Source organism: Euphorbia lathyris, chromosome 5 (assembly GCF_963576675.1).
Source record: "Euphorbia lathyris chromosome 5, ddEupLath1.1, whole genome shotgun sequence".
NCBI classification, from domain to species: domain Eukaryota; kingdom Viridiplantae; phylum Streptophyta; class Magnoliopsida; order Malpighiales; family Euphorbiaceae; genus Euphorbia; species Euphorbia lathyris.
The window spans coordinates 80,397,178-80,417,001 of NC_088914.1; the positions used below are offsets into that span (position 1 = coordinate 80,397,178).

General features: G+C 40.9%; 1 pseudogene; it reads left to right on the top strand.

Moving 5' to 3' along the window:
• The first annotated feature begins 6,317 nt into the window (after positions 1–6,317).
• On the top strand, positions 6,318–9,549 carry LOC136229893 (mitogen-activated protein kinase kinase kinase 20-like; annotated as a pseudogene).
• Positions 9,550–19,824: the final 10,275 nt, after the last annotated feature.

Genomic DNA, 19,824 nt, shown 5'->3' on the forward strand with positions numbered 1-19,824 from the left:
CATGCTTGAGTGTTGTGGCTCCAGTTGTCATGATACTTACAGTAGTCTCGTCCGCGTATTTTCTCTTTGGATGGGATCACAAGTCTAGGAGGCAGCGTGATGAATTGTTCCTTTAACAAGTAGTCGAAGATCTCTTCCGTCTTCGAGATGTCAAACGTATATTGGGCAGTTGGGATCCTCTTGACCATCTCTGGTGCTTTGGGATTTTTTACCAACACGGGACATGTTCGAGATCCGGTGTTCGTTAAGTCGGCAATGGCTACCTCATGCGTTTGTACCTCCCCTTGGTAGCTTCCCACATAGTTCTTCTTACGTCGATGATCTTCCCTCATCAACTCCTCATACTCTGAAACCTTGGCCACCAACTCGTAGTAGTCGCGGAAATCTATCCCCTGAAATTTCTTCCGGTTTTCGAATTCCAACCCACGTTGGGCAATCTTCACGAACTCGACCTCGGGGATGTTGATTTGACAACGATGTCGCATCTTTTTTAATCGGTTGATAAAATTTTTAACCGGTTCTCCATGTCGTTGCGTCATTCGGGACAGCTCCGCAACACAGATCTCGGGCTCCGTTCGATAGAACTGGTTGTGGAACAGTCTTTCCATTTGTTCCCATCCATGAATGGATCCGGATGGTAAGGTGGTGTACCAAGAGAAAGCTGGTCCCGTTAGTGAACCTGAGAATAGCCACAAGCGTAACATGTCGAAGTTTGTGTCCATGCTCAAACCGCTGCACTGAAAGGCGAAGCATGCCACGTGCTCCACAGTGGATTGCCCTTCTTCTCCTGAAAATAAGGCGAAATCGGGTACTCTAAAATTGTGGGGTAAAGGGTATAGCTGATCATAGTGCCGTGGATATGGTTTCTGGAACTCGGGTCGGTATACTTCCCTCACGGCTGGTCCATAGATCTCTTGGACGATGTTTCTTATGCGTTGGGCCTCTCCCACGTTGTTGGTGGGCTCTATGCGTGTGTGCGTCGTCCGTTGTGGGTGAAAGTTAGTTTGTCTCACATTGCCCCCCGCATTACGAGCATAGCTTTCCTCGTAATGCTCGGCATGGTTACTAGGTCCGGTATGAGATCTAAACTGTTGTTGAGGTGGCGGGACTTGAATAGGTTCTGGGCTGATCCTGTCACCGCGCTCATTGAACCTGAGATTCTCTTCTCGAGCTGGTGGCGAGGTATACCTTTCCCCAGCTCTTGATGTCGGTGTTTTCTTCCCACCGTCTACCGGTCCTTGAGATGTCGACCTTTGTGTGAATAGCTCGGCGCACTTTTCCGGGATTTTGCTAATCTCTCCGGTTAAATCAACGATCCTTTCCTCGAGAGCCGGTCCCTTGTTGGAATTGTTCATCGCCTCGTTGTTGGCTTGCATTGCCTTGCACACATCCTCATAACTTTCTCTCATGGATTGCGAAAATCCATGTAGAAATTGATCGATCTGCTTCTCTAGTTTTGCTAAAAATGGTGTCATGTCGAATATGGGTGGGCCTTGAGGTTGTTGGTTTGCACCTCCGCTATTGTTCACGGTCTCAGCCGCACAACCTTCAGGCATGGCGGGTTTGTTGCTCTGATCCCGGTTCTGATTTTGACTCTCTTCGAAGTCCGATGGGATGGGATCTTTCCCCGTGTTCTTCCTAGGTGGCATTCTTCGTGAGTACTTATGAGTGAAAACTATGAAATTATGTTAGTAATCTAGTGCTGAAAAAGAAAGAACAAGGAAATAAATAAATGCTTATTAATGGAATGCAAGCAAGGCATGAAAAACAAGTGGTTTAAAAACTGACTGAAAAAAGAAACGAGTTTTAAATTTTTGGCAAAGCCTAAATAAAAATTGTAGGTCCCACTGGGCGTGCCAAAAATTGTTAGCGTTAGCTAATAAATTTTGGTATGGTAAAGTGGGGCGAGAAAAGTGCAATACGAGGTCCAAAAAATAATAAATTGTGTAAAAAAGAAAGTTTTAGGTTCTATATGCAATTTTTGGTAGCCTAAAAAAAAAACAAAACGGTCCCACTGGGCGTGCCAAAAATTGTTAGCGATATTTTGCGAATATGCTAATTTCAACCTTGTCACGTGTGGTTAGGGTGCGGGCGTGCCAGAGAAGATTACTTCTTAATTGAAATGGTTAAGTTTATGGAATATGCGCGCCAAAACTTGAATTCTAAACGAAACGATTGGCGAGGGACGCAAGGATTGAAAAAGTCCCTCTTGGGTCTCTAGCGCCGTTATAGAAACTTTGCTAGATAATTTGTTTTATTTAAGCTAATGCGGGTAAATTGAAGACGAGAAAATAAAGGAATTTAAAGTGCGAAATTGACACAAGATTTGGTGAAAATTGGTATTTTATTGATGAATAAAGGTTTGAATACATGAAATTGGAAATGAATTACAATTGAAAAATCTCCATATTAAACATATAGGTAATCAATTGGATTAGAACGAACAAATCAATACGAAGAATCGAAATGCAATAAACAAATTGGAATTCAACAACAAACTCGGAGCCACAATAGCTATCTCGGATTGATGTCGAATTTTGGTGTCGGCGTGAGGTCCTTGGAGAGCTGCAACCGGTCGGGCCCGTACGGTATATGATCTTGGCAATGGCAAAACGTTGGTAGGCAAATGGGGCAGATTCAATCTTCAACTTTGGGAGGCTCGTTTGGGTGTTTAAGAACACGGAATTGGACGAGAAAATAGTGAAAATTGAACTTCGGAATGCCAGGAACAAACTTCTATAAGGGATCGAAGGCTAAAACGGACTTTAAATAGACGTAATTGAGGATTGAAAATGACTGGACGAATCTGGAAAAATCTAGAAACAGAATGTCTAAAAGAATTTGGGCTGCGAAGATTGGCTTGTAATTATAGTTTCTAGGTACGGAATTGGGAAAGTAAATACACTAGATCGAAATTCAGGACGTTAGGAACAACTTTGTCGAAGGGATCGAAGGCAAAAAATAACGTTAAATGGACAGAATCGGGCTTTGAAAAAGGGTGGACGAATCTGGAAAATTACTTTAGAAAGGAAATTTTAATTGAAAACTTGAGCAGAATAACGACTTAAAAACACTAATTTGATTTGAGAAACTTGAAAAAAGGCTCGAATTGCGGCTAAAGCACACTAAAAGAGCTAGAAAGAGAGCTAAAAAATGGAAAGAGGAAACAAGAACTTGAAGAACTAAGAACTTGAAACTAGGAACTAGAGAACATTGAAAGGGACCTTTAGAGAGGGGTTTTGTGTTGTGATTGAGTGTGTGTTTTAGTGTAGGGGAGGGGGTCTATTTATAGTATTTTTAAGTGGCATTTTGGTAATTAGTTAGTGGTATTAGGGTATTTTGGTCTTTTCATCACCAACTAACTCAACTAACTCCAACTAACTCTCCAACTAACTTAACTTCCTCAACTGCCGTTAACTGTTTCCGGAAGAGACGATACGCCCCGCGTATGTCCTACTGCGCCCTGCGTGTTGGCGGATACTGGGCCTTGTGCGTTTCATTGACGATTTCTACGCGTGGCGTCTCTGGTGTCGCGTCCTGCGTAAAGGAGTACGCCCTGCGTATTGGAGCTTCTGATCTTGGAACACTCTGCGGATGCGTCTTACGCATGAAGTATTGGCAAGTACGTCCCGCGTAAGAAAGTACGCCCCGCGTAACGTGAAGGACGCGCTGCGTATTTGAGTTTTTGACGTTGATTTCTCCGGACGCCTCGTTTACGCGCTGCGTATTGAGGACACGCCCCGCGTGGTGCCGGACTCTCTCATGGTTTGAAGGTTAGCTTATACGTGTATTATTTTCTAGAAAATATAAACTATATCCTGAAAACATAACCCAAGCATTTTATATACATAAAAATAATTATTTTATTTTTTGGGCCAACAGTATGATTCATAAATATTGATATATATGTTCCATAAAAAGATTTTTTTGAATTACTAAATAATTATTTCTTGTTTTTATCAGCTCTTATATAGAAAGTAAAATTGGTCCAATATAGAATCATATTTAGGTATGTTTTATAGTATTTAATAAGTGATAACATAACGTATATATAAAGTAGAGATAACGAGATTCAAAACTATATAAAGTATAACTATAATAAGAATAAAATTGATTCAATTTGTAAATTTTACAAGTATAATTGTACTATTTACGTTAGGGTAATTAAAGTAGTTGAATGAAGAAAAAAAAAATACTTGCATAAGGTCTACTTGATCAAATATGTGATTAATTCCATAAACAAGCAATCAAAAAACAATTGGATCTGTGGCGCAAAGGTAGCACGTCTGACTCCAGATCAGAAAGTTGCGTGTTCGATTCATGTCAGGACAGATGAGAGATAGGTCTCTTATCCCTCAAATCCTATACCCAGGAGGGGGGTGGTATAAGGAGGTGGGATAAGCTCCGGCGATTTTAATAGGATGGAAAAGTCCATTTTATCCTTCAAATTAATGTTATGTAGTTTAAATAAAGTTAAAATAGTAAAATGTATTATTTTATCTCTATCTCTATCCCACATACCAAACATTGAATAATAATTCTCGAATTATATTTTTATCCTTATCTCAGCCATTTATCTTTGTCTCTATTCCAAAATTTATCCTTATCCCTATCCCAATTGAATACCAAACGTCCCGTAAGTGTTTAAACTCTTCCATTAAAAAATCAAGTGAAATTTCCAGAACACGAGGCTTTACATTTTATACTGGGCTTGTTAATGGAATAATCAAGCTTACACACTAATTAGTCAAAAGAGCTGGCAACTCTTAGATACCAAATTGGACCCTTTCGATCATTATTTGTCCTTCACTTTGTTTATATTGTCTTCTCTAGCAGTTAAACGAGCCGGGTCAGGTCGGTATTGACTCGGTAATATCTCGAGCCGATCCCTTTCGAATCGAGACCGAGCTGAGCTTTGACCGAACTGATCTTTTATCGAGCTTCTAACGAGCTTTAACCAAATTCATCATACATGCATATAATAAGTGGCGTAGAAAACAAAAAAGCATATAACATACTCTATATGAATTTAAAATATTTATAAAGAAAAACAATCATATTATTGTCGAGATTCTAGAATAGTAGATGATACTTATGGTCGGAAAATACAAACTCGGAGAAAAATTTCAAACAATAAAATATATATTAATGTTTATAATGTATTTTGTTCTTTTTTAAAACCTAATTGTCTAGCTAAAGACTCAAATGTCTAAACTTTTGTGTCATTTTTTATGGGTTAAATCGTATTTGAGTTGTGAATTGTGATGAAAACTAATAATAACCAATGAAATAGATATAATAATTAAAAAATAATAATAACCAATGAAATATGTATAGTAATTAAAAATAATCGAGTCTGCTCGCGAGCTTCGAGCCGAACCTGAAAAAGCTCGGACTCAGCTTGTTAGTGTCCGAGCCGATCCCGAACTTGAGTCGAGCTCTATCGAGCCGAGCTTTCATTAAGCCGAGTAACCAAAGCTCGTTTACACCCCTAATCTTCTCTATTGTCCACTTTTAGCATCGATCTACCCTTAAATAATGCTAAAATATGAAACCTTTCCCAAGGTAATCAAGGTTAAAGAGAAAAAAAAAGCGTAGATAAATTAGGTATAAAACTTTGTCGATTGGGTATGGACAACCCGATTTCGATCCTATTGAAATCACTCATTCGCCAGGGCCCACATATATTTATTCTCACATGCTTAAATACATATAACTAGTTAGTGTTAAATAATGCACTATGTGAACACCACATGCATTTCACATACCTGGTGATTGGTGACCGACTAGATAGTGGATGACTACCAAAATGAATTTGACCCGTTATTATTAAGTAATTAACTATGTGAACACCACATGCATTTTACATATCTGGTGACTGAGTAAATGAAAATTTTCAGTTATTCTTAAATCTAAACTTGTTGAATTTAAGTCTTAAGATAATTTTAAGCTACACCATAAAGTTTTAATAAATTTAAATCTAATCTACTAAAGTCATTTAGTTAGTTACACATAATCACTTAGTTAGTCACTCACTGTGTGAATACCACTGGCAAAGGTATTTTACATTATCCATCCTATTTTTATGTAAAAGTAAAGCAGAAACGAAGCATCTTATTATGCTCGTTGGGGTTATAAAGGAAGTCTTGGTTGGATGACTAATTTTTATTCTACTGTTTTGAAAGTTGAAATTTTACTATAATCTTTAAAAATTGGGTTAACCAACTTTATTCTAATGTTTGTTATGTGATTTTTTTAATGCTGTCTGCACTAGATGAAGTAAATATAACAAAATTTATGAATATGACATAGAGATAATGGAATTTATGGCTGCATATGTATAATCATAAGATAAGATGTAAAAAAAAGTCATGATAAATATGAATTATTATCTAAAATACTATTTAATAGGAATCCTATTTAAATAATACAAGAGCTGCTTAGGAGTTGCAACACAGTTATCTTTTCTCGGATTTCTAGGTCAGTTACGGTCCATTTGTTTTACCTACTGTTTGCTGTTGCTGTTTGCTGTTACAGTTTGCTGTTGTTGTTTGCTGTTACGGTTACGGTTTGCTGTTGGAAAACGCTGCTGTAAAAGGCTGGTTTTCGGGTGTAAAAGGCAAACATGAGATCACTAACCAAACACATAATGCTGCTTTTCAGATGTAAAAGACAAACAGGAGGCCACTAACCAAAACATCTAATTAAAACTCTCCCTTTTGAAGTGAAAAGGCAAAAAGGAGCATGAAAAGGAGCAACCAAACACCCTCTTATTCATTCTATACCAAATAACATTCTTTGGTTTGATAAATGCATTCTTTGGTGCAATTTTACCTTTAATGTTTCCAATAAATATCAAATTTACTCCTAACGTTGGCAAGTTGGGTCAATTTCATTAAACTGTTTTCAGTCATGAATCATGGCGTCTACACTTCATATTTGTGACATTTTATTACTTATTAGTAACATATCACAACAATATAAATAAACGTGAATTTTTTTAAAAAAAAGTTAAATAATTATACTATATTTTGTACGACTTGGACAAAAAAATATACATATTTTATTAAATTTAAAAATATTAATCTCAAATTCCTTTATTAAATCACCAAAAATGTGATTTTTTTTGAACCAATTAATATGCAACTTTTGCAGAATAAGGAATAGAATATTTGCCTTTTGTAATAATTTCTCAAATTGATCCAACTTACCATCGTTAGGGTAAATTTGTTTTTAACTGCCAACGTTAGAGATCAAATCAACCGAGGTTTCTTCATTAGCTTCACTTCAAAAGGAGAAACAAGTATTCGACTATCTTGGTAGCCATCCTTACATTCTGGACTGTTATGGTGAAGAAACTACTACAACTAAGAATGGTAGGATGATTTATAATATATTACTAGAATATGCTTCTAAAGGAAACATATCTTTGTTGAAACATCTTTCCACATGATTTTGATTTGACAAAATGATTTAAATTAATCCCATGATTAAATAATTAAATTTAAGTGCTTTGATTTAATTGTACTAATGTGTTTGTTCAATGTTGAGTAAGTTAACTAACAAGAACAGGAACTGAAAGTCTATAAAAGAAAGACAGAACAAAGTCAGCATAAGCAAGTCACACAGCAGAAGCTGAGTGGAATGCAACTCAACTTTGCGAAAGAAATGTCTTCTTCAGAAAAGCTTGAAGGCGAAGCCGCTGAGTCAAGCTGAGTAATAATCAAGTCAGCGTCAATGATCCGTCAACTTGGAAGACAAGGTCTGACACATTTCTGAAACAAATCAGAAGCCTCAGAAATCCGTTTTAAGGACCTTTTCAAGACGCATGGACCATCTGACTTTTGCTAGAAGACAAACCTGGCGCAAGAAGACGAATCTGGCAAACCTGGCTCCTGCTAAAAATAGAAGACAGGATTGGCCTGCAGATCTGAAAGCTGACCACGTGATGACGAAGAAGATCGTTTTTCTCACAACGGCTATGTCGGAATTCAAATCATTAAAGCCACAAGATTGCTATAAATAGGCCAAATCATCACTTGGATCACACACATACAACTACATACAGACATAAAAAGAAAATCTTCACGAAGTGAAAATCCAAAATAGAAGCTGTCTGAAAAGAAAAAGCAAGCTCTTACACCAAACTCCAATCATTGTGTAAAAGTCTAGAGTGATTTTATTCATCTAAAGTGTTCTTCGTTTAGTGAGAACAATTCTTGTATCATTTGTAAAAGGGTAGAAGAGTGAAGCTGAGTACTCGGTTATAGTACTCAGTGGTAGAGAAAATCTGAATACTCGGTTATAGTATTCAGTGGTAGATAGGATTGAGTAGACGAATAGAGGACGGTACTCTTGCATACTCAGTTGCTATTGTAAAAGGTTTGTGCTCTATCTTTAAAGAGCTCAGTAGAGGATTGAAAAAGCTCAGAGGGATTCCAGGGACTGGACGTAGGCGGAGAGGCCGAACCAGGATAAGTCTGTTGAGTAACTTCTAACCCTTTCTCTTGATATATATATATATATATATATATATATATATATATATATATATATATATATATATATATATATATATATATATATGTATATGGTGCTTGCTTAAAATTACTCAGTAAATAATCTGTACAATCTGAAGCTGAGTAATCTGAGTGCTGAGTTGGAAACTGACTTAAGTGTTACTTCCCAACTCACAACTGAAACAGGTCTGGTCAGCATCTGATTAAAGCTGTCTCACACCACACTCAGCCTTGCTGACCTGAAACTAAGTTAAACTATCAAACATTCAATTAAGTCAGCATTATTAAGCGAAAAAGTTATATTAGTTCCTAACCCCCCCCCCCCCCCCCCTTGGAACTAATCCTATCACGTTACACGGGACCAACAATCTTCTCTTATTAAGCAATCCGACAGTTGCGAATTGCCTGAATCAGATGTGAGTAGATATACAAGGTCCATTCTTGAAGGACTTGATTATATGCATGGCCATGGATATGTGCATTGTGATATGAAAGTTTGAGAACGTGTTGCTTGTATCCGATGAAAATGGGGATAGCTTTGTCCCTAAGATTGGGGGTTTTGGGTTGGCCAAGAGATATTTGAACAGTAAAATGATAAAATTTGATCCTAATTTTAGAGGGACTCCTCTTTACATGGCTCCAGAGACTGTTATGGATCGGATTCAAGAGCTCCCCTGTGATATTTGGGCTCTTGGATGCATTATTTTGAAGATGTTAACTGGGAAGAAAGTTTGGAATCCGAAACCAAACATGAAAATGGATGAAATTTTTGAAAAGATCAGCAACCATTACGAAATGCCTAAAATTCCAAATATCAGAAGAATGGAAGGATTTCTTGAAATGGTGTCTTGTGAGAAACCCCAAGTTTAGGTTCACTGCTCAAATGCTATTATTTCATCCTTTTGTATCGGGATCAGATGATGTTGAAATTGAAGAAAGTTCAGATGAAGAAAGGTTGAATTCGTGTTCATCATTGGAAAATGATGCTGATGATGAGTTGTCTGATTCAAGCTTTTCGGAACCTGAATAGGGTTGTCCTACTTGTTGGCGAGATGATGGAGTGAAAGTAAAGAGAATGAAGTTCAATAATAAAGCTGTAATTTGTTGATGATATATGCAATTTCTGTATTTAGACTACAGATTGTGTATGCTCGAACAATTGGTCGAACTTTTGGAGGAGGATCGGGAACCCGCTAAGGCACCATAGCGTCCCCTAAAGGCGTAACTGACAGGTTCTGTTCTATCTTCCCCTCCGAGTCATCCTGTACTCCAAAAAAGCAGAGGTGAGGTCCGGAGATTGGCCCTCGAGTGCAAAGGCAGAAGGGAGCTTGATTACATCCCTTGCTCGCGTGAGTATCAACATCAGATGAATGAGAGTTTATATAAATTAGTTCTTATTGTAGAATATATATATATATATATAATTTGGATTATTTTTGTGGTATTCATTCGCATTCTTTTTATTTTTATTTTTATTCTTACACTTACAGCTACACATGCAATGGCTAAAGCTGTATTTGTAAATCTAGCACAACACAAAGCGATTTTACATGATAGCTAAAAAAAATGAGTTTTTTGGTTTACAATTTTATATATGGGTCAAATTCAACTTCCTTAAAATGTTGCATTAGATTCCTAAGTCGACGCGGATGAGCAGTAAGATATTTGAATAAGTTAAAACCTATATTACTTTAAACAAGTCTAGAAATTAGTTCTGATATTAAAGAAAGCAATTTTAGTTCTGATATTAAGAGCATTTCTAAGAGCCTCTTAGTTTGACTCTTAAGTTAAAATTTGAGGAGGGAGAATTAAAAATGAGCTCCAACATCCTTTTAGTGGATCCTCAAATCACTAAGAGCTCTCCACCTCTTAGTAGACCTGGCCACGGGCCCGGGTACCCGTCCGGCCCGCCCAGGCCCGTGTCCCTTGGACCGGGCTTGGACAATGAAATTTACTCTTAGACCCAGCCCGACCCAGACCCGCCAAAGCCCGCCTATTTTTTGGACGGGCTTGGGACATATAAAAATATCACGGGCCGGCCCAGCCCGGTCCGCCTTATTAATATTAATTAAAAAATTTATATATTTATAATTAAATATTTATTTTAAGTATAAATTTGATTTTTTATAATTGGAAATTATGTATATTTTTTTAGGTGGGCTTATATGGGTTGGGCTTGGGATTTGATTTTTAGGCCCGAGCCCGCCTAAATTAATACTGGGCTGGGCTGGGCTTGGGACGAGCACTTTTATATAAAAGCCCGCCAGGCCCGGCCCATGGACAGGTCTACCTCTTAGTGCCTCCTAACTTCATTTTTTATTAATAATTTATTATTAAAAAGTCTCACTCCTTTCACTATTGGTTAATATAACAATCATTAATAATTTTAATTATAAAATAATAAATAAGGAGTGAATATATGGAGTATTGTTGGAGATAATATATATTAGTCACTCTTAGAGCCAATTATTTATATTATTTTTAGAGAGTGGACTAAAAGTCTTTTGGAGATTCTCTAACCATTTACATTAAGTATTTCTAAAAACGATATTTTCTTAGAATTCACCTGTCAGAAATTCTTTTTCAATTAAAAAAGAAATGTGAATGAATATAAATGTAGACAAATAAAAGTGATTTTGATTCAATTAAAATCCACTACGTTTATTGAAGATAAATTTAACAACATAACTGGAAATAAACAGCCGCTAGGTTAGCAGAGGGGAATCCAGTATTTGTATTTTTTTTTAAACCTAAGTATTAATTTTAAAGTTTTAAAACTTTGTCTCCCTTCATCAATGAAGGTTTATAGTTTACTGATTTTATAATTGAAAATGGAGAATGGTTTTAAATTTAATATTTTCTTTTTATTTGTTCGGTCTTTTACCGCTATGGGCCCTGGGCCTCTTAACTTGTTCATCTTTATAATTAGCAACAATATTATTTTGGATTTTAAGTCAACTATTACTATTGTTTCGGTTCAATTACAGAACATTGTTGATCACTTAATTTGATTTAAATTATGATAACTTGCTGGATCCGCTTTGATATTCTTTGCCGGAGTTACCTGCAAAACAAAACCGGAGACAGGATCTCCGGGAAAACTCTCTGACGATCAAGTCAGTTTTTGTAATAATGAGTCTCTGATTTAGCAATAACTTTGTGGGAGAAAATGTGAACGTACCTCCCCCCTTATTCTTAAGGCCTTTTATAGGTGTTTTTTGGGTAACCGCCGAGGGCGGTTACTCCTTAGTGGGCCACGTTCTGAGGGCGGTTACCCCTTTTTAGGCCATGTCCCTTTCGTGGCTTTCATGGCAACGAACGTGGTCTTGAGTGGGAGTCTTGACGCTCCGTTTAGGAATTCGGGGCGGTTTACTCGCTGCGCCCGCTTCCTTCATTCGGGTCCCGTCCAATCTTAGCCCATGGGGCTTTAATATGGGCTGGGCTTGCGAAATGAATATAACCCGTTTTGGGCTTCGCGGGTTATCACATGCCTCCCCCTTGGTCTAGCAAGAGCCCTTTTAGGGTCTTTTTATAGGGGACGCTTTGTCTTTGTCCGATTATTTCAAAGTTTTGAATTTGTGCATTTCCCTTCTTTCGTTTTCTCCGGCGTCGACCTTTTAATTCCGTTACTTCTTTTCCGGCGTTGACCTCTTAATCCCGTCACTTCACTGTGTTGTCTTTTTCATGTAAGTTTTTCTTTTCACATTTGTTCCTTGTTCGGCTTTTTGCTTCTGTTTTCCTTTTATCGATCATGTCAGACCTCGACTTCGCGCCGTTTCACGACGATTATGTCCGCGAGGTCTCTAACGAGGTCGAGGAGATGGTTGAGGAAGCTTCAACCAGTTCTCCTGGGTGTAATTCTCATCCCGCCGACTTCCTTCATCTGACGAATACAACCGACGAGGGTTTAGGTTTTGACCCCAAAAAGTTGATTCCGCCACCTGTTCCAACCCCTCGTTTGTTACCAAAGAAGGACAGGTCGGGAAGTCTGGTTTGTCAAGAGACAATCGATGATTTGCGGGAGCATTATCCCTGGCTCCGAGGTCTCGAGACTATCATTCCTGGGGAGGATAGGGGACCGGGCGATTACCCAAAGGGGTACTTCACTATTTTCGTGGCCTAGATTATCTGCGGCTTCACTTATCCGCTGGCGGATGAGATTGCTTCCGTCCTAGGCGGTTACGGAATCGTGCCCGGGCAATTGCATCCTAACGGCTGGGCCGATTTGACTCTGGACAAATTCTTGGCGGATTGTTTGGAGGTTCCCTTTTCGCCCAAAATCTTCTCCAAGCTCCACCATTTCAAAAGCTCGGCGGGGTATTTCACTTTCATCCGCCAGAGCGGATACTATGGTTTTGACGAGAAGCTGAACAAGATCCGCGAGTGGGATCGATCTTACTTTTTTATCAAGTTTAATGAGGAAAACCTGAACTTCCTTCGTTGCTGGAGCCGACCCAACGTAAAGAGTTTGAACTTCGGGTATCCCAGCAAGGAAGAATCCGCCGTTATCAAGTTCTTGAAGAGCACTCCTCCTTTTGTATGGACCTACGATCAGGCCTTTCATATGCTAAGGAGCCGAGTAGCGATTGCATACTGCGAGGGGGATCGCGTTGTCTATATTCCTTATCGCGTTTTTGTGCAAGGTACTTTTTATTTCCAAGTTGATGGTTTCTTTTAACCCTTTGCAGGGGTGATCCTTTATCTCAAATCGCTGCGGACCGGGAGGCTAAAGCCCTGGCGAGAAGAAAGAAGCGGATGACGGAAACCACCTCCGTTGTAGGGGCGGATCCTTCTGGCGGGACGATTCCTTCTATTGGGGCGGCTTCCCCGGTTAGGGCTTCCGCTTCACACGGTCCCGCTTCTGCCTCCGAGGATCTTCCTTTAACCAGGAAGTGGAAGATAAGTGTGGATACAGAGTCTTCTCGTTCTAAAAAGAAGAACACTTCAGTGTCCCTTACTGTTGGCGGCGCACCTGTATCCGCCTCGTCTAAAGGAAAGAGCAGTACCCCCATTCACGAGGTATCTTGATCTACTCCCTCTCGTATTGCTACTTTTTCCTCATGAGCTATCTGCCATTCCCTTGATATTTTTCTTTATGCTTTTGCAGCCAATCCCCGATATTAGCGGATGGTGGACTAGGACTTTCGGCCTGGCCGTGAACTTCTCTTGCAAGGATATTGTATCTTCCATATGCAATGTCCTCGGGCGACTTCCCTCCGCCTCCCGTGTGCGCGAGCAAGTACCGCTCCCTACTGCTGTGGAACGGATCGAGAAGCGTTCTGTAGAGGTATATTATTGCTTTGTCCTTCGCTTTCAAATACCTTGTGTTCATTGTAACCGCATATTTCTATTCGCCCATTTTTATTTGTGAGACGTGTTATATGCAGATTATCAATTTCACTGAGGGCATTCTCCGAAAGGATGCAGAGCGAGCCAAGGAGTTGGAAAGTCTTGGTACGGAATTGGCGACTCAGAAGTCGCTTTATGATGATGTCCAAGGGAAGGTGAAGGTCCTAGAGGGCACCTGTCAGAAGGCCATGGGCGAGAAGGAGGAGGCCCTTAAATCCCTTCAGGCCAAGTCCGATGAACTGCAAAAAGCCCTCGACGACCTAGCTGTTTTCAAGGAGGCCCAAAAGAAGAGGGTTGAGGAGATTTTGGCTGAAGATGGCGCCCGCATCTACTGGTATGGGGAGCGGATTCATGCCGCTTATGAGCACGGGCATCAGGGTCTAGTACTTAACCGCCCCAAAGTTCCCATCCCTGAAAAGGATTTAACTGGGGAGTGGGATAAGCTGGAAGCCAAGGATGCTGATATGGATGAGGTACTCTTCTTAGATTGGAAGAGTCTTCAGGATCCTCCGATTAGCTGCGAGATCCCTATTCAGCCCGCGGAAGGAGAGGCACCCCAGGCCGTTTCTCAACCTGTGCAAGAGGTATCTCTCGCCGAAGAGGTTACTGAAGCGGTTACCGATTCAAAGGTTGAGGATTCGCTTGAAGTAGATCCTCCTACCGGAGGAGATGAGGGAGTCGCCGCAGTCCAGGAGGGCATTAGAGGCGAAGGAGAGGAAGCTGTAGCATAGCTTAATTTATATTTGGACTTTTGTATGTAAAAACCATATAACAAACCGCTCTGATATATATATTTTCTTTCGGTTGTTGCTTTTCATATGTGTGTGATTGTCACTTTTTGCCCTTTATATGTGCCCTTTTGTCCTTTTGCCGACTCCATATTTGTGTTTCTTCATAGCTAGGGTGGCCAGACCCTTTTTTGCAATTTTGAGTACTCGTTTATTCGCTTAATTTTATGCCTTAACTTATAATTCTTCTTTCGAAAATAATCATAAGTTTTGATCATAAGGTTTTGCGAGTGATGCGTAATCATGCATCCGCCTTTCTTTAACAGGCAACACATTTATGTGTTTTTGATTTTAACCCTAAAGTTTTTTGCGAGTGATGCGTAATCATGCATCCGCCTTTCTTTAACAGGCAACACATTTATGTGTTTTTGATTTTAATCCTAAGGTTTTTTGCGAGTGATGCGTAATCATGCATCCGCCTTTCTTTAAGAGGCAACACATTTGTGTGTTTTTGGAAAGAATCCGCATTTTGTTGTAACATACTGAGTGAATGTAATAACTTTTATTGATGACGAGAAAAAGTTTATTACATATGTACACCAATTGTGCGGGATCGAAGCCTCATTAAAACCTTTTATCAGAAAACCCAGCGGGAAAAACTCATAAAAGGAAAAAGAGTACTCGTCATTTCCTCGAACTACTCGGCCTTTCTATATAGGCGTAGATTCTCTAGATTCCAGGTGCGCGGGAGCTTCTTTCCACTCATTTCTTCTATTTTGAAAGTGGCCGGTCCCATCTTCTTGGATACTTTGTATGGCCCGATCCAGTTGACGCCTAGCTTGCCTTTGCCATCTCTAGACTGTATTTTATCTGCTTTTTTCAAGACCAAGTCGTTTTCGTTGATCATTACTTTTCGCACTCTTCTGTCATGGTATTTCTTGATTCTGTTGCGGTACATTGTCATTCGCATGTAAGCTTTTTCTCTTCGTTCCTCCACAGAATCCAAAGCATCTCTGATGTTGATAGGATTTTGTGTGTCGCAATAATAAATTGTCCGATCTGTGGGCGACTTGATTTCAACAGGTAGGACTGCTTCGGCTCCATAAACTAGCGAGAAAGGTGTTTCGCCTGTTACTGCCTTTACAGAGGTTCTGTATGCCCACATCATATGGGGTATCTCATCCGCCCAACATGTTTTTTTGTCACCTAGCCGCTTCTTGATGCCTTGAACCATGGCCCTGTTGGTAACCTCCGTCATACCATTTGATTGGGGATGGTTTACAGAAGAAAAATGATTCTTGATTCCCATGCTTTCGCAGTATGTTTTGAACTTGGCACAGTTGAACTGGGTGCCATTGTCGGTTATAAGCTTCTGCGGGATCCCAAATCGCATGATAATATTCTCTCGTAAGAACTCGATCATTCGCTCAGGTGTTTGTGCGGTTACTGCCTCCGCTTCTACCCATTTGCTGAAGTGGTCCACTGCGACTATCAAATACTTCCTTTTTTTTGTTGTTTCTGGGAATGGACCCACTATATCAATTCCCCATGTTGCGAATGGCCATGCCGTCATTATAGTGATTTGTTCAGCTCCGGGAACATGCTTTTCATTCGCATGGATTTGACAGTTGTGACATTCCGCAACCATCTTCTGGGAATCTTCCACCACCTTGGGCCAGTAGTATCCCACCAGTTTGACCTTTCTTGCCAATGCCGCCGAAGCTTCGTGCACGCCACAAATTCCTTCGTGTAGTTCTCGCAGCACATAGTCTCCTTCATTGCGACTAACGCATTTCAACCATGGACATGTGTACGATTTCCGATACAAAGTTCCATCCCGCATTGAGTATCGTACCGACTGCCCAATTATTTTTCTGGCTAAGCTCTTATCAACCGGTAAATCTCCCTGCTCCAGATATTGACGGATTGGCATCCGCCAATCTTCATCGTCTTCCAGTTCCTCGATGATCATAATCTGATCAACCCCGAATGCTGGTGCCGATTTTATTTCCAAGCTGCATGCTTTTTGACTCCATGGTTCTCTACTTGCCGCTGCTTTTGCCAATTCGTCAGCTTTTGCATTTTGGCCTCGTGGAACATGCACCATCTCCCAAACGACTCCCTTGTGCGTTAACTCTTGTGTCAATCGGCTGACCACCTGATGGTAATTTACTAGCTCCTCCTGTTTCACCAGATAATTTTTTGTGATCTGGTTTATCATGAGTTTGGAATCGCTGTAGATTACCACTCTTTCTGGGGTGAGTTCATTGAGCAACCTCAATCCACATATCATAGCCTCGTATTTCGCGGCATTATTGGTAGTTTTGAAAGTTAATTTTGCTGCATAGTACAGGCGGATAACCTCCGGACCTTTGATGACGACTCCTAGCCCAGCTCCGTCTGCAGATAAGGCCCCATCTGTGTACATGCTCCACTCTTCTTTTTGTGGCTTTGGACATTCATCATCATCCCAGGTGAATTCGTTCACGAAGTCGGCGAGCACTTGGCTCTTTAGCGCTGGTCTTCCTTCATAGCGGATATCGAATTCGCCCAGGCGAATTGACCATTCCATCAACCGGCCGGATGCGTCAGGTTTCTGCAGTACCTTTCGCATTGGGATGCCAGTTCTCACAATGATAGTATGCGCCTGAAAGTATGGTTTCAATCTAGCCGCCGTGGTTATCACTGCGAGGGCCATTTTGTCCAACTTCGAATATCGGAGTTCTGCATCCTTCAGGACTTTGCTCACGTAGTACACTGGATATTGTTGCCCTTCTTCTTCTCGCACCATCACAGTGCATATCGCCATGCTGGTGACGGATACATAAAGGAACAAATCTTCTCCGTCTTTCGGCCTGCTCATTAAGGGCGGATAACATAGTAATCGTTTTATCACCTCAAATGCTTCTTGACAATCCGGCGTCCATTCAAAGGACTTGGATTTTTTGATGGCATTGTAGAAAGGTAGACATCGCCTAGCTGAGCATGATATGAATCGCCCTAATGCCACCAACCGCCCGTTCAGTCTCTGTACTTCCCTTATGTTCCTTGGCGTCTTCATCTCCATTACCGCTTTAACCTTCTCAGGATTCGCCTCAACCCCTTTGCCGCTAACAATGAAACCCAGGAACTTTCCCGCTCTTGCTCCGAATGTGCATTTCTCTGGGTTCAATTTGAGACCATATTTGATCAACACTTCTAGGATTTCTTTGATATCCCGCGGGTGGTCTTGCATTTTATTGCTTTTGATGATCATGTCATCAACATAGATCGAGAAGTTCTCGCCGGATTTGTCTGAAAATATCTTGTTCATCATCCTCTGGTATGTTGCTCCCGCGTTTTTCAATCCAAAGGGCATCACCTTGAAGCAATAAGTCGCCTGGTGAGTTATGAATGATGTTTTGATTTCATCCGCCTTCTCCATGGGTTTCACGTCGGTGAATGATAAAACTTCATATCCTGCAGTTCCATCCACCAATATATCAATGTTAGGAAGTGGATACATATCTTTCGGACATGCCTTGTTCAAGTCTTTGAAGTCGACGCACATTCTTTACGTTCCATTCGGCATTTTGACTAGCACCACATTGGCTAGCCATTCCGGATAGGTGACTTCTCGAATCGCATCCGACCTTAGCAAGTCCGCCACTGCTTTTTCAATCGCTTTTTGCCGCTCAGGAGCATGTCCCCTCTTCTTTTGCCGCACTGGGGTTGCCCCTTTGTTTACATTCAACCGATGGGTTGCTACGTCTGGGCTTATTCCTTTTAGCACTTCATTTGGGGCGGCAAATGCCGACTCACATTGGATCAATACCTCGGTAATGGCTTTCTTTGTTTCTTCTGAGAGTCCAGCCGCTATTCGCACGCTCTTGTCATTCGAGATGGCGAATAGTTCCGTTTCTCCCAATGCTTCCGCCGGCAGCTTCTCTTCGACTTTATCCTCCTCTTCCGGTTTTGGTTCAAGTGATAATGTATAGGCCTGTTGAGATACAAGTTGATCACCTTCAACTATGACTCGCCCTTGGTGTGTTGGCAAATGCAACGTTAAATGCTTCATTGAGATGAGCGACTCCATCTCCGAAAGGAATGGCCGTCCCAGAATTATGTTGTAGGCCAGTGGGAGATCAACAATTGCGAATTCTAAATCACCTCGCCATTTTAGATTCTTATCGCCCATTTCTGCCTCCAACACCACCTGCCCACTTGTTTGGGAGGATTGACCCCCAAAACCAGTTACATCCATGAAGGTGTGTTCCACCCGCTCGTCGTTGATTCCCAACTTGTTGAATGCTGCCCGGGTAATGACGTTGCAAGAACTGCCTGTGTCGATAAGGACCCGTTTGACGTCCCATCCTTCAACGGCCATTGTGATCACCAGGGCATCCGCATGTGGCTCCGTGATTCTCGCAAATGAGTAATTGAGGGCATCCCCCCTATGTGTGTTGCTCTTTCGTCGTTCACGGCGAGTTCTTTTTGTTGGAGGCTCGTAGATTCCGCCTGCTATCACGTTTATCACCCCTTTCTTCTGCTTCTTTTCTAGCCGTGTTTCTCCCTCATGCGGGAGCGTTGTTTTCTCATCAGCTGTTTCTTTTCTTACAAATTGACTCAGCTTGCCTCTCTTGATCAGTTTTTCTATTTCCTTCTTCAGTTCGTAGCAATCATCTGTGTCATGGCCATTCAACCTGTGGAACCTGCAATACTTACTGGGATAGCGCCCCAAACTGGTTCGGCATTTCACCTCGGGGAACCGCACATCCTTCTTCAAGGGGCTCTTTTTGATCCAAAGTAACACCTCTTGGCGAGTCGTGTTTAGTGGTGTGTGATGTCCTCCACCTTGAAAGGGACGATCGCCTCTTCGAACAAAATTACTTTTGGACTGGGTCTGACGCCGACTGTCCGAAGTGGTTCTAGCGGCATCTCTTTCTCGCCGAGTTTGGGCCCTATGTTCCCTGTTGACATCATCCACTTCCATAAATTCCTTTGCTATCTTCATGAGCTCGGCTACAGTGCGCGGTTTGTTACGGATGATTTCTTCCCGCATGCTCCAATCTGTGGTTCCATCCGCCATGATGTTGCGAATACTCACGATATCTGGGTTCTGCAATCGCACCAGGACATCGTTAAAGGCGACAACAAATTCCCTTAGGGAATTATAGTTTCTCTGTTTGATCTCCTTCAGCTGCCTATCTGTCACATCTGCCGCTTTACAGCCCACAAACTTCGCACAG